This window comes from Camelus ferus, chromosome 14 (assembly GCF_009834535.1).
Source record: "Camelus ferus isolate YT-003-E chromosome 14, BCGSAC_Cfer_1.0, whole genome shotgun sequence".
In the NCBI taxonomy this organism is placed as follows: Eukaryota; Metazoa; Chordata; class Mammalia; order Artiodactyla; family Camelidae; genus Camelus; species Camelus ferus.
This window is the reverse complement of record NC_045709.1, coordinates 22,107,404-22,132,421: the sequence shown is the minus strand read 5'-3', so window position 1 is coordinate 22,132,421 and position 25,018 is coordinate 22,107,404.

The following is a 25,018-nucleotide window of genomic DNA, read 5'->3' as shown; positions in this document are numbered from 1 at the left end:
CCGGGGGGGGGGGACTCCCGGGCGGGCTCTGGGTGCACACCCCACCTCCCAGGCACAGTGGCGGGGTCCAAGGCCAAGGCACTGAATATTTATGTTCTTCTTATAGAATGTGTCTTTTATGGAGAAATTAGTCCCATTACTGTGTCCAAAGAGTTCCTTAAAGTAAGACCCTTTAAGACACCCCCCTCTCCCCTGGTCATCAGCCTGGTGTCCATGGGGACCAGGCTGAGCTGGAAGCGGGGGGTCGGGCAGAGACTGCTCTGCTGGAGAGTCCAGGCAACCCGCCCGGAAACCTTAGTTCTCATATAATGGGTTAAAAATTAAAATTAAAAAAAATGTATATATACTGTATCAATAGGAAGGAACCTACACATGGGTGCTGGTCTACTCTGACTTTAAATATGTGATCACTCCTTAATGAAAACCAAGAAACAAAACCACCAAGGTCAAGTTCTGCCACTGAGCCCCCAAGGGGCTTCGAAATCAGGCTGCACCACCTCCCCCGACCCCAGCATCCCGCACTGGGAGTCCCCCGTCCCACACTGGGAGTCCCCCCGTCCCGCACTGGAAGTCCCCCATCCTGCACTGGGAGTCCCCCCATCCCGTACTGGGAGTCCCCCGTCCCGCACTGGGAGTCCCCCCGTCCCGCACTGGGAGTCCCCCGTCCCGCACTGGGAGTCCCCCGTCCCGCACTGGGAGTCCCCCCGTCCCGCACTGGGAGTCCCCCCGTCCCGCACTGGGAGTCCCCCCGTCCCGCACTGGGAGTCCCCCGTCCCGCACTGGGAGTCCCCTGTCCCGCACTGGGAGTCCCCCCGTCCCACACTGGGAGTCCCCCCGTCCCGCACTGGAAGTCCCCCCGTCCCGCACTGGGAGTCCCCCCATCCCGCACTGGGAGTCCCCCGTCCCGCACTGGGAGTCCCCCCGTCCCGCACTGGGAGTCCCCCCGTCCCGCACTGGGAGTCCCCCGTCCCGCACTGGGAGTCCCCCCGTCCCGCACTGGGAGTCCCCCATCCTACAGTGGGAGTCCCTGGTCATGCACTGGGAATCGCATGGAGAGCAGAGACCCGAGGGCTCTGGGCGCCCAGCATTAGCAGCTCATTGTGACAAAGCCAAGCTCCGACTACAGCTGCTGGGGCCCCTCACGACCAGGCAGGTTTCCATCTGTACAAGAGGATTAACGTGGGGAGAGAACAAGGCATGGGGGGCTGAGAGGTGACAGCAGGACTAGACTGCGGGTGAGGAGTGAGAACAGGCACCTGGGACCCCCGGGCCCCCTCAGCCCTCTTCACAGTCCTCCTCTGGCCCTGGAGGAACCAGCAGGCTCTTTCTTGCCCCTGATTTTGACGGCAGTGCCGCCTCTGCCTTCAGTCCTTGCCCTCCTCTCACCGCCTGCCCTGGAAACTGCCCACTTTTCTCAAGATTCACTAGAAGGTTCTCCTCCTCCCAGAGCCTCTTCCTCTCCTCCCCTCGTCCCCAGAGCACCCTGGACAGGGGCCATTCTCCCCGCGGGGCTCCATGCACTTGGCCAGTGGGTACCACACTGATTCATTCATGCCTTCCTTCCACTGTCCGTCCCCCGGAGATTAACCTCCCCGACCTTCTGTCTTGCACGTGTGTGCACCCCAGGGCCCCCGGGGTGCCACGTCTGGGCGTCCTCCAGGAGCCCCCGCCGCCGTGAGCCTGAGCCAGTTGCGCCTGGTGAGGCTGGTCAGCGCCTGCACAGGTGAGTCACAGGTGTGGCTGGGAGGGGACAGCCCTGAGACCTTCCATAGGGGGTGTCTGATGCCACAGGACAGGCTGCACATGGGCGCTCAGGGTGTGGAGGACCCTGTCAGAGGGGCTATTGGCAAAGCGGGCTGGCGGGGGTTGGGGGCTGGGCAGGAACAGCGAGGATGGAAAACATCCAGCTTCTGAGAAAGTTTCATCTCCCAGGACAAAGTCATCCACCTGAGATGCCAAACGAAGATGAGCGATTTTGACGTCCGTGCAAACAGCCTGTCCGCCCAACTGGAAACTGCATCTGCCAGGCACGCCATTGTGACAGGTCCCAGGGACCCTGCAACAAGGTACGTGCAGGTGAGGAGAGAGGAAAGGCAGCTGCTGAGGAGGTGAGCACCGAAGTGTCCCCCCTGGGTCAGAGACTCTCCCTTCCACACCCAGGAAACCAGAGACGAGGAGAGGTTTCCCACGGCTACCCAGCTGGTCACGGGCAGACCCGGGTCTAGGATGCGGCTTAACCCGCAGGACACTCACCTGGAAGAACATGATGGGGGAAAAAGTCCCCTCAAGCACACAACTTAGATGTCTTAGATCAAAAGTTAGTAAGCAGGGCGTCCCCTGGCAGGAGGTGTCCCCTTAGACAACGTGCCTGCATCGTACAGAGCAGAGCGGCCACGCGTGGGCAGCACACAGCAGCCTGCCCAGAGGGCCTGCGGGGTGGGCACAGCCCCCAGCCTGCAGACAGCGGTCCCCCACATCATGCGGCATCTTGAGTTTGAAGCCGGACAGAGGCAGGTTTCACGTAACGTTAGGAACGGACATCACCATCCCTGCAGTGAAACTTCTGGCTGAGACCCAGCACAGAAGGTGACTTCCCATTGTGGGTCCCAGGTGCTGCCCTGGCTGGAAACTGTCCCAGGTTCCCCTTCTTCCTTTCCCGGACATTGCGCGACTCAGGGAGAGCGGACCCCGGGCGATGGTACCCGGTCGGAGCCAGTCTCTGGCCCTACAAGACATAAGGCCCTCTGACTGTTCGTCTCTTGGTTTTGTTTTGTCTCAGTGCTCTCCTCGCACAACAGGGATGTGGTTTTCTTGGGAGGACTGGTCTAGCAGGTAAATTGGGCTCTGGGAAGCTGACCAGTCGGCATTATCAGATTTCAAGGAACCAGAGTGCACTGAAGATTTTCATCTCCTGTTCCCAACTAAGCTCGACCTTTTCTGTTCCCTAAAATCTACCACGTACAAGGCACCTTACAATTCCTCATAAAATTGTGGTGACTAGCCATCCGATGACATCCACAGACGGTCCAGAAAGACTCGGAGAGCGTCTGCAAACAAAAATAATCAGCCTCACCTCTTCTCGGCCCACGAGGCCCCTGCAGGTGTCTGCATCGGCTCCACGGTAAAGGTGGTCTAGGAACCTTCAGAATGTCTGCACACGTGCTGGAAGGGCCTCTGGGATACACAGACCCTCCACGCTCCCTTGAAAAGCGCGCGCATTCTGTGTCGCCAGCGGCAGGCGCAGGTAGAAGTCGTGACGCTGCTGGCCGCCCGGTAGAGCGCGCGGTGGCCGCTTCCCTGTCCTGGGGGCTGTTACTTCTGCTGCTCCTACTGCTGCTTTACAGCAAAGACAGCGAAATCACCAGAGAAGCGACGTGTTTGCTTTTAGGCCCCGCATCTTGTCCAGGGTTAGGATTCAGACACCTCGCAGCCGGCGAAGTCCTCTGGGTCCCGGAGAGCAGTGAGCTGGAGTCTAGGTGGTAAGTGTGACCTGGGCTTCTGCGCCTAGTCCCTTGCCTGCTGGGGGCCGTGTGCAGAGGCCCCGCACCTAACCTCTCGTGGTGCCGTCGGCGGGTGGGGGGAGCCCACACAACAGCAGCACAGCTCGTGGTTCCAAGGTTGAGAAACGGTTAAAGTGTGTCATTCTCCTGACAACCTTGGTCCGGAGGGTGACCTCATTTGTTCCGCTCAGTGTCCTTTACAATTTTGTCAGGAAGGGCCTTCATTAGAAAACATCAATGTGTGATGAGTCAGCACAGAATTACAAAAATGTGACCTTTCACTGGGAGTTGTGCCCGTTCGACGTTCTGTCCTCCGCCTCCAGCCCCAGCCTGTAAACAAAATTCCCCCGTTTAAAGTTAGACATAAACCCTGGGGACAAACTCACGGAGGACTTCATCCCCCAGAAAAGCCTGCTCTTCTCCTCAAAGCTGACAGTCACCGATTCCAGCCTGGAGACCAAGACTCTGCGTGTGTGTGTGTGTAACATACGTGTGCACGTGTAAAAGTGTGCTCACATACATGTACGTAACCATCAATCAAGGTCCAGAATCTGGGAGATGGGACATTCTCTCTTCTTTGAGTCGACAAGAGGCGGCCAAAAACTCCTGAATCTCTCAACACCCAGGGGCCCTTTTTAATAATTCTTATTCTTAATTGAAGTGTAGTCGATTTACAGGGTTAGTTTTAGGTGTACAGTAAAGCGATTCAGTTATACATGTACAGACATATATACATGTATTTTCAGTTCTTTTCCATTACAGCACATTACAAGAAACTGAATACAGTTCCCTGTGCTCTACAGGAGGTCCCTGTTGTTTCTCTATTTTAGATACAGTAGTGTGTGTCTATTAATCCCAAACTCCTAATTTATCCCTCCCTCTCCTCTTTCTACCCTGGTAAGCACAGTTTATTTTCTATGTCCTTGAGTCTATTTCTAGTTTGTAAATAAAATTTGTATCTTTTTTTAGATTCCACATATAAGTGATACCATATGATATTTGAATTTCTCTGACTCACTTCACTCAGTATGATGATCTCCAGGTCCATCCATGTTGCTGCAAATGGCATTGGTTTATTCCTTTTAATGGCTGAGTAGTATTCCATTGTGTAAATATACCACATCTTCTTTATCCAGTCATCTGTTGATGGACATTTAGGTGGCTTCCATGTCTTGGCTATTGTAAACAGTGCTGCTATGAACATTGGGGTGCATGTGTCTTTTTGAATTATATTTTTCTCTGAATATATGCCCAGGAGCGGGATTGCTGGATCATGTGGTAAATCTATTTTCAGCTTTTTAAGGAACCTCCAAAGTGTTCTCCACAGTGGCTGCACCAAACTACATTCCTACCAGCGGTGTAGGAGGGCTCCCTTTTCTCCATACCCTCTCTAGCATTTATTATTTGTAGACTTTTTAATGATGGTGCCCTGTTTGATTTATAAGAAGCCAACATTATTTGAAAGTTGCTTAGGCACCAGATCTTAAAAATCCTCATCACAAGAAAAAAAAATATGTAGCTGTATGACTTCACAGTCAGTTGACTAAACTGGTGATGACTGTTTCACAATTTATCAGATGATGATGTCATACACCTTAAACGTAAATGTTACCTGCCAGTGATATCTCAGTAAAGCTGGAAGGGAAACAAAGCTCACATTTCATCACCTGAGCTCTGCGGATGTGCACGGAGGAAGGGAAGGACCCTGGCCACACCGCCGGTGAGCACTTAGGTTTAGCGAGCTCGTACGTTCCACTCAGCGGGGCCACGACTGGCATCGCTAACCAACATCCACGGGCACAGGCTTCATTATCAACTCAGGCCAGCTTAAAACACATTCACACGTATTTTCATACATTTGCACCAGCCCAGCAACTCTCAAATTGTTGTTAATGCTTCGAACTTGAATGAAAGACACTCCGAGAACCAGTTTTTAATGTACGTTCCCAGTCTTGTTTCTCTAAGTGCGGCTCTTGGAGCCTCTGTGTGGAAATCAACCTGGAGGGCCTGGTCAAATGCAGGTTCCTGGGCTCTGCCACTGGCCACCTGGGGCAGCCACTCTGGTTGACACGTAGGAATTTCTATGTTGATCAAGCCACTGGGACCAGATCCACGCACAAGGCGCTCTGAGCAGGTCTGCCCCTAGAGTTAATTCAGGGAGGCTCGCGTGCTGATGGTCAGGACACCTGATGACGACTTCTGTGCGCCTGCGCTGCGACATGGTGAGTCCGGGCGCACGTGGGTGTGAGCGGTCCTGCCTCTGAGCTCAGTGATCGGAGGGGAGAAGGGTCAGTGGTTTCGTCTGGAAGCCTCTTTTAGTTCGCAAAAGGACGTCTTTAAACACGCAGCTTTTAAGAATGTGTCCTGGCACCTCACCCCTGCCCTTCCATTGTGCTTTTTAATTTGGGGTTACTTTTCCCTTTTCCCTTTAGTTCGCATTTAACATCCCCACGGGGGGGGGGGGGTGCACCAGAGGTGATTGGAAGGATGCTTTCTTGGGGCAAATCCTAACCCTAACCTAGCATTAACAGTCGTCAAAACCAAGTTTTAGCAGAGAAGACACCGGACCACAGCCAACTACAGAATCCACCCCTACCCCTGTCCCACCCCATCACAGGCATGTTTGGGAGAACAAATGGCAACTTACTAGTGGCAAAGAAGGACTGTGTGACTGATGGCCCCCTCGAGGGGACAGAGCAGTGAGAGACAGGAGGAAGGACCACCACAAACAAAAGCCAAGATTTCCTGCTGAGAATAAATAAGAAACGTTGCCTCTGCAGATACACACAACTGTGTATAAAATAGATAAACAACAAGGCCCTACTGTAGAGCACAGGGAACTGTATTCAGTACCTTGTAGTGACCTATAATGGAAAAGAATCTGAAAACAAATATATGCATGTACACACATGACTGAAACGTGATGCTGTGCACCAGAAACCGACGCAACATTGTAAACTGCCTGTACTTCAATAAAAAAATAAAATAGAACAGATAAACAACACGGCTGACTGCAGAGCACAGGGAATATATTCAATAGCTTGTAATAACCTGTAACGAAAAAGAATAAATACGTGTACAACTGAATCACTGTGCTGGACACCAGAAACCAACACAACATTGTAAATCAACTATACCCCAATTAAAATAAAGAAGATAGAACAGGAAACAAGAGAAAAGGAAACAGTTGCCTGTGGTGAAATGATAATAAAAGGGAACCTAAGTCGAAGCGCCTGTCGAGTTTTAAAATTCAGATCTGCAAGCTGAACTGTCTAAAGCCTCTCTGTCTTTTCAGATCACAAACGTGTAAGTTGTGAATCGCTTTCCGAGACTGATGACACCATCGAGTTCCTGCCGACGGTTCCTGCTCCCACCCGGCTCCCCTCCTCCAGGAAGGTCTGTGAGGTGCTGACGAGGCCGTGGGGAGTGAGGAGGGCCTGGGGGAGAGAGGGCGCGCAGCCCAGCCCGGCCACAGCTGGCACAAAAGGCAGAACTTAAAGTGGAACAATCAAGAGCCTGTTTTCCGAGCCCCGGCGACATCACCCACTGGGAACTTTTTATTCATCCTCTGCCCGGGACAGAGAAAGAGAGGGTCACTAATTACAGAGGAGGCAGATCAGGGAGCAATCCGGAGACCTGCCCTCTCCTTGTTTGTGATGGTGTAAACAATAACCTTATTTATTGTCTCCGGTAAAGGCTGCCTGAGAACTGGAGTGGTGATAACAAAATCGCCCCTGTTTCCCTGCCTCTGTCACTGGGCTGTCACCTGGGCTGGGAGGAGCTGGCTCTTTGGGTCTGTAGGCTCGTGAACACAGCCAAGATGGGGATGACATGCTGTGGGCGAAGTGCACAGACACGAAAGGCCCGCCCAATTACTTCAGTGTTGTGCTTTTTTATTATAACTGGGATTTCCTCGGTCCCGGGGAGCCACAAATTAGGTCGGCAAACTCTGGTGGCCCGTGTGCCGCATGCAGCCCCTGCCTGCTTTTGTAAATAGAGCTGTGCTTAGACACAGCCATGCCTACTATTTACCTCTGGCTCTCTTCTCTGGCTGTGTTCCTGGAAGATTGAGTCGTTCGAGCAGTTGCAACGGAGACAAAACGACCTGCAAAAAGCTTAAAGTGCTTCTTCCTGCTCTTTACAGCAAAGGCCTGCTGCCCTCCGAGCCTGCTTCTCAGCAGTAAGGAGGTGCCTTGCTAAACACTGCAGCCATCTGTCCTGCTCCCTGGAACTAAGCACGTGTTTGTGTGGGATGGGACAGAATCAAGGGGCAAACTAGGGCTTCTCTTCCAAACACAGACCCCCCTGGAATGTCAGAGGTGACTAGATGACTGGAATTCCAGTGTAAACACATGACTGAGAAAGCAGTGCCTACCGGCACGATCAAGGAAGGACTCGCTTCCACGGTGGGGGGTTCTGAAGGGTGGTGCGGTCTGTGTGACCCTTCCTGACCACATTCTCGCAGATTTGGGTTTAACGTCCCCCAAAGACCAGAGTAGTTCCTGTTGAGAATCTAGCTTAGTTGTTAGTAACCTTTTTATGGGGGAAAGAGAGGGTCACACTTCTGAGAAATGACACACACACAGACATTTACAATGTTATTTATAATTTTGGGGGGGCTCTTGGACCCCCAGAAGCTAATCCACAAGCCCTGGGCTAAGAAATGCAATCAATTTTTTTGCTAGTTGTGGAAAGAACAAAAAAAAATATTTTTTAAAGCACTAGTCGAAGAACCTGTTTCCAATTAGCTTAATTAGCAATTAGCCAGCTCTCACTTGGCAATTTATTTAAAACTAACAGCATCTACCAAATGCAACTAAATGGTACAGACAGCAACATTATTGGAATTGAGGGAAGAAAGAGATGTTTGTTGTTAAGTAAGATGAGAAGGGGGCACAGAAAAAAATGTGGTTTGTCGGAGATCTGAGCTAACAGCTAAGCTGTCGGCGAGAGGGGTGGGGAGGCCTGGGCTACGAATGTCTTCAGGCTCAGAGAGCTCTCAGTCTTGGGTTGCTCACGCGTGGGCACAAGCAGACACGCACCTACAGCACCTCCAAGGGCAGGCAGCCGCCTTAAAGAAGCTCCAGATGCTGAGGCTTCCGAGATCTCAAGGAAGTGTTGTTCCGTGTCTCACCCCTTGTCTGCCAGCACTGCCGGCTTCCTGGGGGTTGGCGTGATGATCTGCTGTTACTTTCCTCAAATTTGTAATAATTTTTTAAATAAAGGGGCTGCATCCTCCTTTTGCACTGGGCCCCACAAATGATGTCGCCTGACCTGATCATGGGGGAAGAACAGACACAATATAAGACCAAACATGGATAAGAAGAGAGGAAAGCGGGGTCCTCTCCTTGCAAGCCGGGGCCCCAGCCCACGGGGTGAGAGAGCGCCCGAGCTGCCTCTTTGCTGCCCTGAAAACACGTCCCTGCTCAGCACTTACGCGTCCACTGAAACGCCTTTGGATGAACAGCATGAAGCAACTCCTGTTCCAACTTCTCACGCACAAGGGACGCCTGATCTGACTCGCTTTCCTAAATTTTAGGATTCCTCTCAGATTTTTTAAAAATTATAGTTCTTTTTAAAAAAAGTTTTTATTTTGTTTATTTATTTTGGAGGGAAGGTAATTAGGTTTATTTACCTATTTAGTGGAGGTGCTGGGGACTGAACCCAGGACCTCATGCACACTAAGCACACACTCTACCCCTGAGCTCTACCCTCCCCCTTCATATATATATATATATATATTTTTTTAATGGAAACTCACCTGTAAAGGAGAGGAGAGAGAGTTTAGAGTTTATTTTCAATGTCATTACTTCATTCATGTCTTTGCCTTACAGCTCACTCTGCATTTTTACTTCCCCGAGTTGTAATAACGTTTTGGGTTGGTCCCCTTCACCGATGTGGTGTCTTTGATCCAAACCTCTGACCTGCTTGAAAGACCCACCTTCCCCACTTTTCAAGCCTCATGGTCCTCTTTGGGCCGTTAATTCAAGGCAGCTTCCTGCAGGACCTCTTTGGCATCAGAGGCGGTGGTTTGATCCTGAGAACCGGGAGCTTTAAGCTTGAATGCCGTGAAAGCAAGCTGGCTGCCGCCAGCAGCGCCGCAGCTGGAACCTGGCTTGGAGGACTTGGTGTCTACCCAGCAGACCCACGTGGTGCTTCCGTTACTTTGAGGATAAATTTGAACACTTCCTCAGGGTGTAAACGCAAAATGTAAAACAAACGAGAAGGAAGACGACGTTAACAGACAGCACGCTTTCACGCGGCCTCATTCCGGGGGCCAGTCATTTTCTGTAAAAAGTCTAGTATTTGAATGTGACAATTAAGAAACCAGAGCTTGGCTAAGCTGCAAACGGGCAGGGGAGGGGAGGGTAGAGCTCAGGGGTAGGGCACGTGCTTAGCATGCACGAGGTACTGGGTTCCGCCCCCAGTACCTCTGTTAAAATAACAAATAAATAAACCTAATCATCTCCCCCTCCAAAAAAAACCATAAAAAAACCAAAAACAATGTTTATTAAAAAACAAAAAACAAAACCCGAGCAGGCAGTTCTAGAGTCAGATTCAATTTGCTTTGATGGGAAGGAGTAGTGTGTGATTTAAACCCCCCAGACCAGACAAGGCAGGGAAGTTTGTGTGGGTCCCAAAAAGCCAGGGGTTGAGATGCCTTATATCTGGGGGGAACTGTAATTTGAAAAGACACCTGCACCCCAATGTTCACAGCAGCACTGTATACAACAGCCAAGACATGGAAGCAACCTAAATGTCCATCAACAGATGACTGGATAAAGAAGTTGTGGTATTTATACAATGGAATAGTACTCAGCCATAAAAAATAATAAAATAATGCCACTCACAGCAATATAGATGGACCTGGAGATGGTCATTTTAAGTGAAGCCAGAAAGAGGAAGACAAATACCATATGATGTCACCCATATGTGGAACCTAAAAGAAGTTTAAAAAGGCACTGATGAGCTCATCGACAAAACAGAAGCAGGCTCACAGACACAGAGAACAACCTTATGGTTACGGGGGTGAGGGACTGGGAAGGAATAAACCGGGAGTTGGATATTTGCAAGTATTAACTAGTATGTATACAACAGATAAACAACAAGTTCCTTCTGCACAGCACAGGGAACTATATTCAATACCTTGAGGTGACCTATAATGAAAAAGAGCATGAAAAGGAAGACACGTGTGTACACGAAGCACTGAAACACGATGCTGTGCACCAGAAACTGACACAACAGTGTAAACCGACTACACTTCAATTTAAAAACAGAGTTGAGGTGCCTTAAGTCAATGGCACTCAAGTGGGATCTAAGGCCCCTTTGAGGAGTCGTAGAGATCAAAATTGCTTCTGCGATAGAGCACCCTAATATTATTTGACTATTGCTCTGTTGACATTTGCACCAGAAGGCAATGGTGGTAAAACTACTGGGCCTGTGGCCTGAGTCTAGGTCCCCAAGTGCCCCGGGAGGCCCATTCCATTCGTCACCACCTTGTTCTTATAGTTACCAAAAAAGAAAAAAGAAAAAAAAAGCCATTTCCACTGAAGAATGCCCATGGTGATGGAGTAAAACTTTAAATCTCGACCTGTGAGTGCACATCTTTCTAATGTTCTGCATGACAAGATGGACAGCGTTCAGAAAGCACTCAGTTTTGTGCAAAAGCACGACAGTCGTCTCAAGAAGCCTGTGTGCAGGAGTTTGAGTCGCACGCCCAGTTTCCATGGTACCCTGGTCACTATTTTTACTTGAAAGCATGATTGACAGATAGACTCTGATTATTCAGCCTTGGGTGTTTGCTGGGCAGTTTCTCCAAAATCCTATCACTGGAAGGAAAACAAACAGAAGGTGTCTGTTGCCAACAGTAAAATTTAAGGTTTAAGCAAAATTTAGCTTATTGGAAACATGTAGCAACCACATGAGCTTGACAGCTTCCCCACATCTCAAGGCTTTTCTGATGAGGCTGGTGGTGACGTTGGCAGAGGTGCCTTTTTGATGCTGTTTTATAAGGAAGTGTGCCAGCGTTTTAAAGAGTGGCATAATTCACTGAACCAATACTTCTCCAGTGATCCATGCATGATGTTACTGAAACAGGAGGGAAGAGGGCAGAGCACAGCCGCTCAGGGAATGACAGCAACTTAACACCAAAACGGTGGAAGAGCCACCTCGGAGCTGGTTAACGCCTTGAGGATTAAGAGATTTGACGCCCAGCAGACCTTGAGCTTCACTGTGTGCTCGCTGTGACAGGGCATCAAGTAACGTGCCCGCAGGCGCCACGACAGCCCCAAGGCTGACTGCAGAGGGCCGAAGAGTGGGCGGTGGCCCCGTTCCCCGGAATCCCAGCCCCTTCCCCAGGGCACTTGGAAGGGTCCCACCTGCAGGCGTGTGAAGCTACTGAGACCATAAAACGTGACAGCACCACGCCTAGTGGCCCTTTGCACTCTCTCTCCCCTCTGGAGACGGCCCGCACTCTGCCTGTGGAGTGTGTACCTCCTTGTACTTTAACCTGAGCACCCAGTTCCCACACCTCTTTCCCTGCCTTTCTCTTGCCTTACGCTCTATGCAGCGTGTATCTCTCTACATAGATCTACCTGTACTCAGCGATGGCTCACACTTGAATTCTTTCCTGCGCGAAGCCAAGGACCCACACCTGGTGGGGCAGGTCCCAGGGGCTCAGCGGAGACCTGGGACTCGGGCCTCCTCACGCCCCATCCGTTTTCCTGCATCATTACCAAATGACACACGTGAAAAAGCGTCTGAAAGTGCAAGACGGAACGATGGATTTTAAAGTAACAAGAGGCGTCTGAAAGCGACGTGGCTTCTGACTCCACTGCAACTCACCTTTAAGAAGCCACACTTGTCAAGAAACTCAAAGCCGCCGTTATCTCAGAGGCCTGTTTGAACACTCCTTCCATTTACCTGCCTGCGTGAGGCCAGATTTCTCCTTAGACTTCACCTAGCACAACATATTGTGACAGATCCAGATTAAATGCAAAAACAGACATGAGACTCCAGCTGTCTCCTCTCAAGCCAGCCATTACAGAGGTTTGCAAAACTCCAAAACAGAGACACTCCTGTTACTCGTCTTTTTCTGTCTTGGAAAACATGCTTAATTTTCATAAAAATATGTCATTTATGTAATGGGACTATTACTGTACTCTTAAATTAGTAAGTATTTTTTAAACATCTCCATTTTATTTTTTTTTATTGAAAATATTAGCCATCTAATCCATTATCAACGAAAGCTCTTCAAAATCCTCAATTTTGAAGAGCAGAAAGGGGTCCTGAGACCAACAGGTTTGAACTCACTATGGCTCACGGACATGCATCCCATCAGCGCTGTTTCCCTGGCATGATTTTGCTCAAGTCTGCTTCTCGTTTTTTCTAAGTTAGGCTGTGCGCCCAGGAACTCCTGGCCTTTAAGGTTCCCACCGCTTGGTTCCAAGTCTCCTCGCCCAAAGTGAAACCAGGTGGCTTAAGGGTATCACTTAGGGAGAGAGCACCTGAACTGACGGAGGAGCAACCAGCATCCTGGACCCCTTCACCTACCAGGACCTGTCAGAGTCCACTGGACACTAACCTTCACCTATCAGGACCTGTCAGAGTCCACTGGACACTAACCTTCACCTACCAGGACCTGTCAGAGTCCACTGGACACTAACCTTCACCTACCAGGACCTGTCAGAGTCCACTGGACACTAACCTTCACCTACCAGGACCTGCTAGAGTCCACTGGACACTCACCACCAACAGGCGTGACGGCTTCATTTAGCATGAAGTGATTGAATCCAACCAGTTTCAGAGAGAATTTGGTCTCCTATTTATATTTGATCCAGAGCAGAGAGGATATTAACTCTTCCCCCCATTAAACTCCACCGCTCGGCAGTAACTGTGCCAAGAGGAGCAGGGGAGCAGGTTTCATCAGAAGGTCCCAGGTTTGACCTGAGACCATCACACAGCTTGACTTCTCACCCTGAGTTCCCTTCTTGCCCAAGAGCACAAATCCAAGAATTTCCCAGCATCAGCCCTCAAGTCTAAACAGTCTTTTAAACAGCTGCTGAGTGTTGATGGTCTCATGATTCCTTAAAGGAATTTTTCTGTGGGCGGGGGAAGCCACCGCCCATGAGTCCCAGTTAAATGCTGAAGGCGCACTGCGGTGGTGAAAGAAGTCGGGTGGAATTCTCAGAATCTCAGTGTAGACGGACTGTCCCCCCTTCCATCAGTAAGGACTCGCTGCAGCAAACCCTCCTCATGCCTTCAGTCCTCCTGTTTCATGGAAAGGCTATTCTTTTTTTTTTTAATTGAAGTATAGTCAATTACACTGTGTCAGTTTCTGATGCACAGCACCGTGTCCCAGTCATGCATATACACATATATATTCATTTTCATATTTTTTATTAAATGTTATTACAAGATATTGAACATAGTTTCCTGTGCTGTACAGAAGAAATCTTTTTTAGAATCTGTTTTTATATATAGTGGCTAACATTTGTAAATTTCCAACTACCAGATTTGTCCCACCCATCCCCTTTCCCCAGTAACCATAAGACTGTTTGCTATGTGAAAAGGCTGTTCTTGATAAATGGGGAAAGCAAATGGGGGAATCCCAGGAACACCAGTGACCCAGACCTCCTGACCTGACTTTAACACGCTTCTCCGGGTGCTGCCGTCCCAGGGCTGTCACGTGGGCTGAATGCAGGGCTTACCTGCCAAAAGATGGATGGGAAGGCAGCCCAGGCAAAGGTGACTTTCTCCAGTGACGTGCAAAGCACGTAACTGCCCTTCACCTGGCATGAGACCAGGATGCCAGGGGCCCAGAGCCCCAGCCCCGCCAGCTCCCGGAGCAGCGGTGGCCAGGGGCCCAGAGCCCAGTCAGCCCAGGAGACGGAGGCCGAATCAGCTACTTTGTCGCTTTCTGTCCACTTTCTCTGCAGGTCACATCAATGACAAAGTCAGTTCACCAGTCTGAGTGGGAACCGGAGGTTAGCAGAGCGCCCGGGGCTGGGGAAGGGGCCCGAAAGACTGTGCACAGACCACACCAGCTTCTCATTAATGGGAACGAGTGTGTCTCTGAGAGCCGAGGGTCCGGCTCTCAGTGACCCGGTGCCCTTCTGGCGGTACCGCAAAACAAGCGTAAGAAGCAGCTTTTCAAATGCCTGCCTACCCGCCCGCCCTTGACTCATTGCCGTCAGATTTCTGAAATCCTCTTTTCCAGGCAGTTTTTGTTTGATTTGGTGGCTCGACACCTAGTGCAGAGCTAGGGGGTGGTCCTGCTCCCACGTGGTCCAGTCACACCCCGAAAATCCCGGGCGGCCTCCACCCCTTAACCTAACTCCAGGGGACCTGCTGCCGGCCCGCAAGAGTTAAATATCTTTCAAACGTTAAATTGATGTCTTCTTTAGCTAGGTAAAAATGTGAATTTCTTCTTCCTCTCCGTTAAAAGGATTTTATTAAATGAGCCTTTCCAGCTGCCCAAATTGAGCCAAACCAATAAATGAGTCAAGTACTCCCCGGCCAGGACTATCTCAGACAACCCAGTATTCGGGGTCTTGGTGACCCAGAAAACAAACTTGATGTCTCAGACCTACTGACTCAACTGAACCGAACTGTAAAGAGGAGAGCCAGCCCCCAGTCTGTGGCCGCCCTCCAGGGCAGGGCCGCCAGTCGGAGCCAGTGCATTCAGGTTTACTCCCGTTTGGGGCAGACTCTCAAGTGCAAAGCTAGCTTGCACGTGTCCTCTGCTCATGACCTCGATGCTCCTGTGACCGAGCAGGACCCTGCGGGGCCTTCCCAGGACAGACACCGCCCCACCCGCCATGTCCTCCGGCTGCCTTTTGTCTATAAAAAACTTTGGTCAAATAAGTTTAATTAGAGAAATAAGAAAATACAGAAACAAAGGGAAACAGTCAAGCAAGACAAACAAGCTGTTAACAAAGTCAAGGGCCTTCAGCTCCTCCTCAAGGGCCAGAGATGACATTCTGAGCCGTCCTGGAGCCATTCTGCAAAGACCGAAACCCCCACCAGGTGGAAGCAGTTAAGTGTGTGCTGACCACCAGCACGTGGACCCCAGACTGCGGGGAACCAGAAGGTTGGTGATGCTGACTCCCGATGACCTCATCACCATGACCTCATCCCCAGCCAATCAGAAGACTGTCCATGAGCTGATCCCACCCCAAAGCCCCCTCCCTCTGCCTGTCTTTAAAAACCTTTCCTTGCTTCCGCGATAAGTACTGTACTTTCCTTTGCCACCACCCGGTGTCACTAGATTGGCTTTACTGTGCACGGGCAAGGAGACCCGGGTTTGGCTCGGTAGCCTGCCCGTGTCCCCCAGACTCTCATGTCTCATTGGCAATGCAAAGCCTCCGTGCGTCCCATCACTACCGAAATAAGCAAACAGGCTACCCTCCATCAGCCACCCTGTGAACAAACACAAAAGGAAACCCGAGAGGCTTGGAGTCGCCCCCTGGGGAACCTCCGGCAGGAGCACAGGTGGACTGACTTGGACCGCGCTCCCCTTCCCGCGGGCCCGAGTACTCAGCACACAGAGGACAACGGGGGATGGCGAATCACCTGAAAACAGAGGAGAGGGCCCCAAAGAAGCACCTGCTGAAAGAGAAGTTTGCAAACACGGTGCCAAGGTGCCCTGGAAACCCCGGAAGTCCGTTTCCCCAGGCCTAGAATTTACGGAGAAACATCACGCCTAACGTAAGAGAGAATCTTCTAGCGCTGACTGAGCGTCTTTTAGGGAGAGACAGGACCTGAGAGCACCAGCTCCTTGGGGGCACGTCACCGTCTTTCTATCCTCGCACCTGCTGTGCCCTCGGTGCAGGAAAACGGATGGGGCGTGAGGAGGCCGTGTCCCAGGTCTCGGCTGAGCTCCTGGGATGTGCCCCGCCGAGTGTGGGTCCCTGGCTTCACGCAGGAAAGAATTCAAGTGTGAGCCATCGCTGAGTACAGGTAGATCTATGTAGAGAGATACACGCTGCATAGAGCGTAAGGCAAGAGAAAGGCAGGGAAAGAGGTGTGGGAACTGGGTGCTCAGGTTAAAGTACAAGGAGGTACACACTCCACAGGCAGAGTGCGGGCTGTCTCCAGAGGGGAGAGAGAGTGCAAAGGGCCACTAGGCGTGGTGCTGTCACGTTTTATGGTCTCAGTAGCTTCACACGCCTGCAGGTGGGACCCTTCCAAGTGCCCTGGGGAAGGGGCTGGGATTCCGGGGAACGGGGCCACCGCCCACTCTTCGGCCCTCTGCAGTCAGCCTTGGGGCTGTCGTGGCGCCTGCGGGCACGTTACTTGATGCCCTGTCACAGCGAGCACACAGTGAAGCTCAAGGTCTGCTGGGCGTCAAATCTCTTAATCCTCAAGGCGTTAACCAGCTCCGAGGTGGCTCTTCCACCGTTTTGGTGTTAAGTTGCTGTCATTCCCTGAGTGGCTGTGCCCTGCCCTCTTCCCTCCTGTCTCACCCTGAGTCACTTAACCTCGTCTATGGCGGAAACCTCTGTTACGAGAAACATTCATTTTGTCTGATGTTCAGCAGCCCGAAGGGCATGCAGTTTTCTTAGGTCACTTTTCCTTTTCTAATTCTCAGTCCACCGAGCACACTCTGGTCACAGATGTGCCCCCCCCGCCGCCTTGCTACCTGGAAAGGCCCTGGACAGTGGACACGAGGCTCCTGGCCACGGAAAAGGACCACCTCCCCCCGTAAGTTAACACACTTGTATTGGAATCCCGGCCTCTGAGGTGTGTCTGCGTGAACCAGTTCACTAGAGTCAGATTAGCTCCGGGGAAACTAACACAAGTGAGTTTCAGGGCCAGTGCAGCCAAGGCCGGGGTCGGGTTGTGCTAAACCCCTCAAGTGGCCGCAGGAGACGCGAGGTCCTGCCGAAAACACAGGCCAGCCCATCCACCCGGGGGGCCACCCCACGGCGGCACGGATAAACAAGTAAATCACAGCCAAGAAAATAAAGGAAAATACGCTGTAACACTTTGGGCTACTCTGGACGGTAAAAGGCATTGAGAAACAGAGAGAACGCAGCAAACTGGGTGAAAATGCAGGCTGTGGAGACTAGCTAGGACTGAATTGGGTTGTTACTTTGTGAATTTCAGCAAATCACTGAATGTTTCTGAATCTCACTTTTCTCTGTGAAATTGAGATAATAATACTATTTCACTAAGTTGGGAGGATTAAAAGAGATAAGCTGCGTTACATCTTCCATCGCTGGAAACAGGCTGGACTTGAGATCCTACAAATCTGCCCAGCCCAGAATGTGTAATGCTAGCCCGGACGTTTTCTAAGCCGTCTTTTGAGCTGTATGGACAAGTCGCGGGAGAGTAAAGCATTCCCCTGGAGTCGGGAACGGAGCCGGAGGGGAGACCCCGGAGAGTAAGAGGTTACTGCGCTTGCATCTTCCAGGCCCTGAGGACCCAGAGCTTTCATCTTAAAGGAAGCACGGGCGGCAGGAGATTAGGTGGAAGGGGAACCAGAGAGACCAAAGGCAAGACGCAGAAAAGACGCTTCCCACAGGGACATGTTAACGGGACACATACACACCCCACAAGCCGTAGACAAAGGAACTTCTCTGTCTTGGTCTGGCTTTTAGTGGAAGCGAAAAGTCGAGCTGTCAGATGGAGCAAATGCAGGGAGCTGGGGACAAACAAAAGTGCAGGGAGCGGGGGTTTCCAAGGCAGTGAAACAGTCCATGTGACACTGACACGGTGGGGACATGACGCTACACATTTGTCAAAACCCATCGGACAACGCTGCCCTCTGGGGGGTGTTGCTGGTGGGGGAGGCTGGGTGTGTGTTTGGGGGGCACCGAATGTGAGAACCCTGTACTTAACACTCAATTCTGCTGTGAATGCAAAGCTGCTCTAAAAATAAAGTCTATATATACAAAAACAAAAAAACAAACAAGGTGCCCAGCTTAATTTGAATTTTATATAAATAACATACTTATACTTTAAAAAGTCCGCATTGTTTATTTGAAAATCAAACTTAACTGAGCATCTGTACTTTTTTATGGCCGCCCTGCTTCCTGAAGTCATTAGTCCTAACATGTATTTGGGTCTTGAATTCACATTATCTGTCCCAAAATTTTAAGCCAAAATGTTTATATTAAATAGAGCCAAATTTGTATTGTCCCTACGTGCCTGGTAAGAGCAAAAAAAAAAAGAACAAAATTCTTCCTATAAAAATGCACCTTCACCCTAGGACTCAAAGAATTCCCAAAAAGAGTTCAAACAAATTTAAGTTTACAAAAAACAAGCAAACATACAAGGAAATAAAAGAGCCACATTTAAAAAAAAAAAAGGACCAGACCCACCAGGACTTTAGATATTAGAATTATCAGATATAGAAAATAAAACATTTACATGTTTGAAGAAATAAAAGAGGAAATTGAAACTATGAGCAAGGAGAATTTTTTAAATGATCAGAAACATTCACAAACAAACCTCTAAAATACAGAAATATAATTATTGACATGAAAAACTCAAAGCAACTGTTAAATAGCAGATTACACATGACTGAATAACGAATCAATGATCTAGAAGCCAAGAGTCCAACCCAGAGAGACAGAAAAATACGGAGGAAAGGTAAACGATACTGGAGCTCAAATAAGAACTGACATTCAACTGAAATTCCATAAAAAGACAATAAATAAAGGAGAGGAAATAGAATTTTCCAAAATTGATAGTGAGCGTCACCATAAAAGGAAAAAGACTGAACACATTAAGGACTTCTGTTCATCAAGACACCATAAAAGCAGGTGAATGTCAAGTCACACGCTGGGAGAAGATATTTGGAACTTACGTAATGGACAAAGAACCAGTGTACAAAATATATGAAGGACAAGCAAGCCGATTTTTTTAATAAGGACAAAATATATGATCAGATATTGTATTGAAAAGAAAGGTGAATGACTAATAATTATATAAAAAGATGCTCAACTTCCTCAGAAGTCACAAAAAGGAAAATCCGAATCATAGTGAGATACCATTTCTTATCCCCCAAACTGCAGAAGTCTGAAAACCGAGAACAGCAAATTTCCATCGTGCTGACCACTGGTTGTAAGTATTAATTGGCATGAACACCTTGGGAAAGAGTTTAGGAATATTTTTTAGAGCTGAGCACACAACTCCAGCATGATCCGGCCACTTCTACGTGTGCCTCAAGAAACCCGAACGTGGGTCCTGGGAGACATGTACGGAGAGCTCACAGAGCGTGTCTGCGGTAGTTAAGACTGGAAATAACCCCAACCTTCATCCCTAGGAGAGCACAGACGCACACACGTACGTTCTGAGACATAAGGACACTGAATCGCTTTAGTGACAATGGACATACTATAACCTCAAGCATCATTCTCGCTACTAAAAAGCAATGAGAGGGAGAATGTCTCTTTGCTCTAGAGAGCAGTCTTCTTAGGGGACCTGAGTAGGTTAGAACCACCGCTAGGCGTTTTTTAAAAACAATAATTGAAGTTATTGCCCTGTGTGATATTCAGGGCTCCTTTTATATAAAAGCCTACACTATACATTTTTGCTTGAGTTTAATCCCAGGAAAACTTCTGATTCTGCAGATGTGTTCATCAAATAAAAAAAAAATCCTGGCAACAGATTTTTACAGCTACTTCAAGCACTCAGCAGTCGTCGTTGTCCTAACACCGAGAAGCAAAGCATCGAACTAGTAATCACTTTAAAAAGAAGACCGCTTTCAACTATGTCTTAAGTTCTAAAAATGCCTTATCAGGTTTATGATACTGTAATTAAGAAATGTGAAGACTTTTCTAAGAACCTATGTCTAGTCTGTGTTCAACAGACATTCAGTGAACAATGCCTGTGAACGGTGAACACTAGCATTTCATCTAAGTCTAACCCTTTAACACCACTGGGACGTTCTACGGGGTGGAGACCCAGCCTACCGGAGGTGGCAGGGGAGCCATCGGAGGGGAACTGCTTCTGAGCCAGGTGTCCGCAGCACCGGCCAAGGGCTCACTGGCCGCGCTTTGACGTTCACAGCCACGCAGCCCAGGGCGGCCCTCAGGCGTTAATGAAAGACCCCAGTGCAGCCCCGCGTCCCTCTGCGGCGACAGCCTCTCAGTCACCTTCACGCAGCCTGACCTGATCCTCCAAGGTCCCCCACACTGACCTGGTGATCTGCACTTAGAGCACTGCCCCGACGCGGTTTGCCATGCCCCAGAAGCCCCCCGTGGCCACCCTCAAACGCCACCTCCTCCACCCTGCCCTTCCGGGGCCCGGCTCTCCCCTCTGAAACTCCGTGGTGTTTTGTTTCTTTCTTGTGGTCCTTACACATCACGTTCTACTTTGTAATGCAACCCCACACACACAGACATGCACACGTCCATGAAACATTCAAATCTTTATCTCCGTATCCCCTTCTACAATCAAGTGCCTGCTCAGTACAGGCTCAAAAGTAGTCATTGAATTTAACTCCAGCATCTTTACTTTTTAAAATTTTCATTTATTTATTTTTTATTTTTAGGGGGGAGGCAATTATGTTTATTTTTATTTATCTTTTTAATGGAGGTACAGGGGATTGAACCCCAGACCCCTGCATGCTAAGCACACGCTTTACCACTGAACTATACCCTACCCCCAACTCCAGGATCTTTAAATCCTATGCATCAGTTTTGTTTTAATAGTAAAAAACCATGCCACTGCTTCCTACACTGCATCACATTTTACAGGCCAGAGCATCTGGAGTCAACCTGCAGGTTTGTTGAAATACGTTTCGTTTAAGGTTCAACAGCCCCCTCTTGTGGCCGCTGAGGGAAGTTGGGTTTGCTGGCGCAGAGGGTTCAGTCAAGCCAAAATTTCCATTTACTTTTAGAAGTTGAATTTGAAGTGATTCTCAATCAATTTTAGTTCCAAGGTTATCAAAAACCTTCACTTTTGAGATTACCACTGAATGGCAAATTTTATTTGGCATAAAATTGTCATATTAAGGCAAAGGATAAACATAAGCAGTTATTTGAAATTTAGGTCAATGATTTCCATCTCAAATGACTGTAAGTCTGCTTTGAAAGATGTTAATATCATTTTATTTAAGTGTTAATAACATATTTGATTAAGGTTAAAAATTCTTCAGAGTGTCACATCTATTTTTCAGTGTGTGGGAGTAAATAAATCTGGGAATTCAGTGAGAGTGGACAGCATTATGTTTTTGCTTAATTGCAGATTAAGTTAAAAGCTCAGGCATTCTCACAAGCACATGCTCAAGTCTGAAATGGAACAATTTAAAACAAGGAACCAAGTACAATTCTAAAACACAAAACCCCAAACACGGCTCTCACTGAGGTCCAGATTTCTCAGGTCGCCGTGTCCATGGTGGGGGCTTCATGCCAACAGGGAGCTGTCTGAAGGAGGTCGGTCCTGGCTGTTGGTGGGTCTGTGTGCTCTGAGGGGGGTTCCTGGGGGGACAGCTGGGGTCTGCCTTGCATGATGAGGGCGGAAACTTCCGTAGAGGTGGAGAGTCTGAATCCTGGCATAGACAAACAGCTCCACTGGCCAGAGGACCCTGGAGAAGGGCTCCAGGGAGAAGGCGGTGGATCTCCTGGCCCCCGCATCCTCACTGACTCCAGAGGGGACCACAGACGGGGAGGCAACATGGGAATCTGGGCGTGGATGCCAACATGGCCTCGTTTGAAAGATAAAAAGTCTATTTCATAGCAGCTGTTTCTGAACACGGACTGTCTCCTTCCTTCTGGATTCCCACGGGGGCACAGAACCTCCGAACTGCCCAGGAGCCCAACAATTATTTCCAAACAGCACACTTTCAGAAGCATTTCTGTAGTGTCTTCCCATGGTGGTTTTATTTTTAAAGAAAAATCTAACCTCAGAGAAGCATTTTCATGGACATTAATTCTAATTCTGAAGGACGCACAAGAGAAAAAAGGAAACTCACTCTCTGATACGTCTGGTAACCATTGAGCATTTACATTAAAAGTGTTTTAAAACGTTCATCAAGATATGACTGAAGAATAGGTTTTTTTAATGACAAGTTTACTGAAAAATAGATGTTCAATCCCCAGTATGTCTGTTAACTATAAAAAAAAACTTTCCGTCTTTAGTGAAATTCAAGAATCAGGCCCATCCTAGGGGTCTCGCTCCAGGCGGCCGCACCTCTTCCCACACCTTCGCGCGCGCGCACGGCCATTGCCTGGGCGTCTTGTGAAAATGCAGACTCTGCTCCAGGGCAGCCGGGGACGGGCTCCCGGGCGGGCTGCCTGCTGGCGGGTGATCCCTGGACCCTGGTTACTGTGTGAACTGTGTCTCCCTCCAAATTCATGTGCTGGAACGAATAGTAAACGGGACCCTACTTGGAAATAGCGTTGGTGCAGATGTAATTAGTGAAGATGAGGTTGTTGGGGTGAGCCCTGACCCCATATAACTTATGTCCTCGTGAAAAGGTGGAACCGGACACGGGCAAGCACACACAGCCACAGGGAGAGGAGCGTGTCCCCAGCAGATGCCAGGACCGAGGCCTGGCGCCGGCCCTTCCTGTAGGGCCTCCAGGGGCCGGCGGCCCTGCGGACACCTCGGTCTCGGCCTTCCAGCCCCCAGGGCTGCGAGGCAGTCGTGTCTGCTGTCGGGCCCTCCGCTCCTGCTCTAGGCTGGGGGTGCTACCATCGCAGAGATTTCCAAATACGCTCAAAAGCAGACTGCAAGGAACCTCTATGAACTCATCCCCCAGGTCCAGCAAACATCTCCGTTTTGCTACACCCGTTTCATTATTTTTATTTTGCTGGATTTTTTTTAAAAAAACAGAGAGTTGTGCCCCGCCCTTCCTGTGGCCAGAACTCGGAGGGGTCGCAGTCCAAGGCCACAGTCAGGGGACAGGAAAAGGGCCCCAAGCTTAGGCTCTGCAGCCGGCCAGGCCCGACACCGCTCCCTGCCCGGGGCAACTTCATACATCACTTACAGCCCGAGCTCGCTTCCCTCGTCTGCAAAACGGCCACGATTCTCTGTGGACCCCTCTCGCGGCGGCCTTGCGAGGATTAAATAAAAGCTCACATGTGGCCTTCCCAACACTGCCGACTTGAGAGAGAGTCGTTTTCAGGGCAAAACGCTAGAAAAAGACCCCGCTTGCTGAGGACTCGCTGGCTGGCTGGCCTCCCGCCCTGGCTCCGGGCTCAGAGCAGGCTGATGTGGGGCACGCGGAGGTGCGGGGAGCACCCGCACTGTCCGGTCCTGCCGGCCTCCCCTCGGCCGTCTGGGCGGGGCGGCCGGTGGAGGGGAGATGCTGGCCCAGCGGCCCCTCCAGCAGCCAGCCGGGTGCCAGCCCCTGAGCGGGCCTGGTCAGGACCAGAACAACCAGCCAAGCAAGCCTGGCTAAGGCCCGGCCTGTGCACAGAAGGGCCGGATAAGCGCTGCTGTCTGGAGCCACTGGGCTCTGGGTGGTTTGCTGTGCTGTATCATCGAAGGAACAGGTGCCTGTGCTGATCAGGTCTGGAGCCGTCCCCCCACACTCCAGTCGTGGGGCGGGCTTTGGAGACAGTGGGGCACAGCTCATCCAGCAGAGAAAGATGGACCGTGGAAGCCAGGGAGACTGGAGGGCCATGGACTTGGTCACCTTGGCCAACTCGAAGGGCCCTAACTCGCCGCCCAGTGGGCAGCCTGTCTCCCAGTGGGTGTCTCTGGCTCCTTACAGCCGGTGGGCGTAATCTCCGTACCTGTCCCAGTGGGGCTGGGAGACACCCTAACCATGCTCTCTAGATGCTGACCAGAAGGGACCATGTGAGGCCAACGTCCTCTTTCTCGGGGACAACCTGGGACAAGGTAGATGAGAGTCTGCCCTGGAGTCTGAAAGTGTTTCAGTTGGAAAGCAGAAAGAAATTCCCCGTTCTGGAGTGGTCCAGAGACCCCGGTGCCCACGATGGAGGACGGAGGGTCTCTGGGCTCCCCCCTGGGAAGGGGCAGCGAGGCCAACTTCCCCCGGGAGGATCTCAGGGAATCCTCAGCAGCGTGCAGGCTCCAGCCAGCTGCAGAACACAGGGCCCAAGGGGCAGTCATGCTGGCACTGCCTCAGGATGGGGAGAAGAAAAGTCCAGAGAATCCCCACTTCTCCCGGGAGGCAGGTGGCCTCCCAGAGCGCTGACCCGAGCTGGGGGCTGTGCCCTAGTGAAGGAACGCCACATCTTAGCCACACTCCCTCCATTCAGACCAGAAGGACCGAGAGGGGAGAGCCTGGGGTCTCAATCCTGACGCAGGGGCACTGGGGACCAGGTCCTCAGTGTGAGCCAGGGGGACCCCCCCCCCCGCTGCAGCCCCCACCCTTCCTCCCTGGGCTTCCTGGAGCACTTTCTGGACACGGCACATGCACACAATGGCAGCCGTCGGTAATGACATAAATTTTACCCCGTTGTTACACACAGGTATCATCTAATCATCACTATGACACACGAGCTACGTAGCACTATTTCTCCTAAATTTAAAATAAAGACCCCAGGCTTAGTAACCTTCCCAGACCACACAGCTGCTCATGGGAGGGGAAGGGC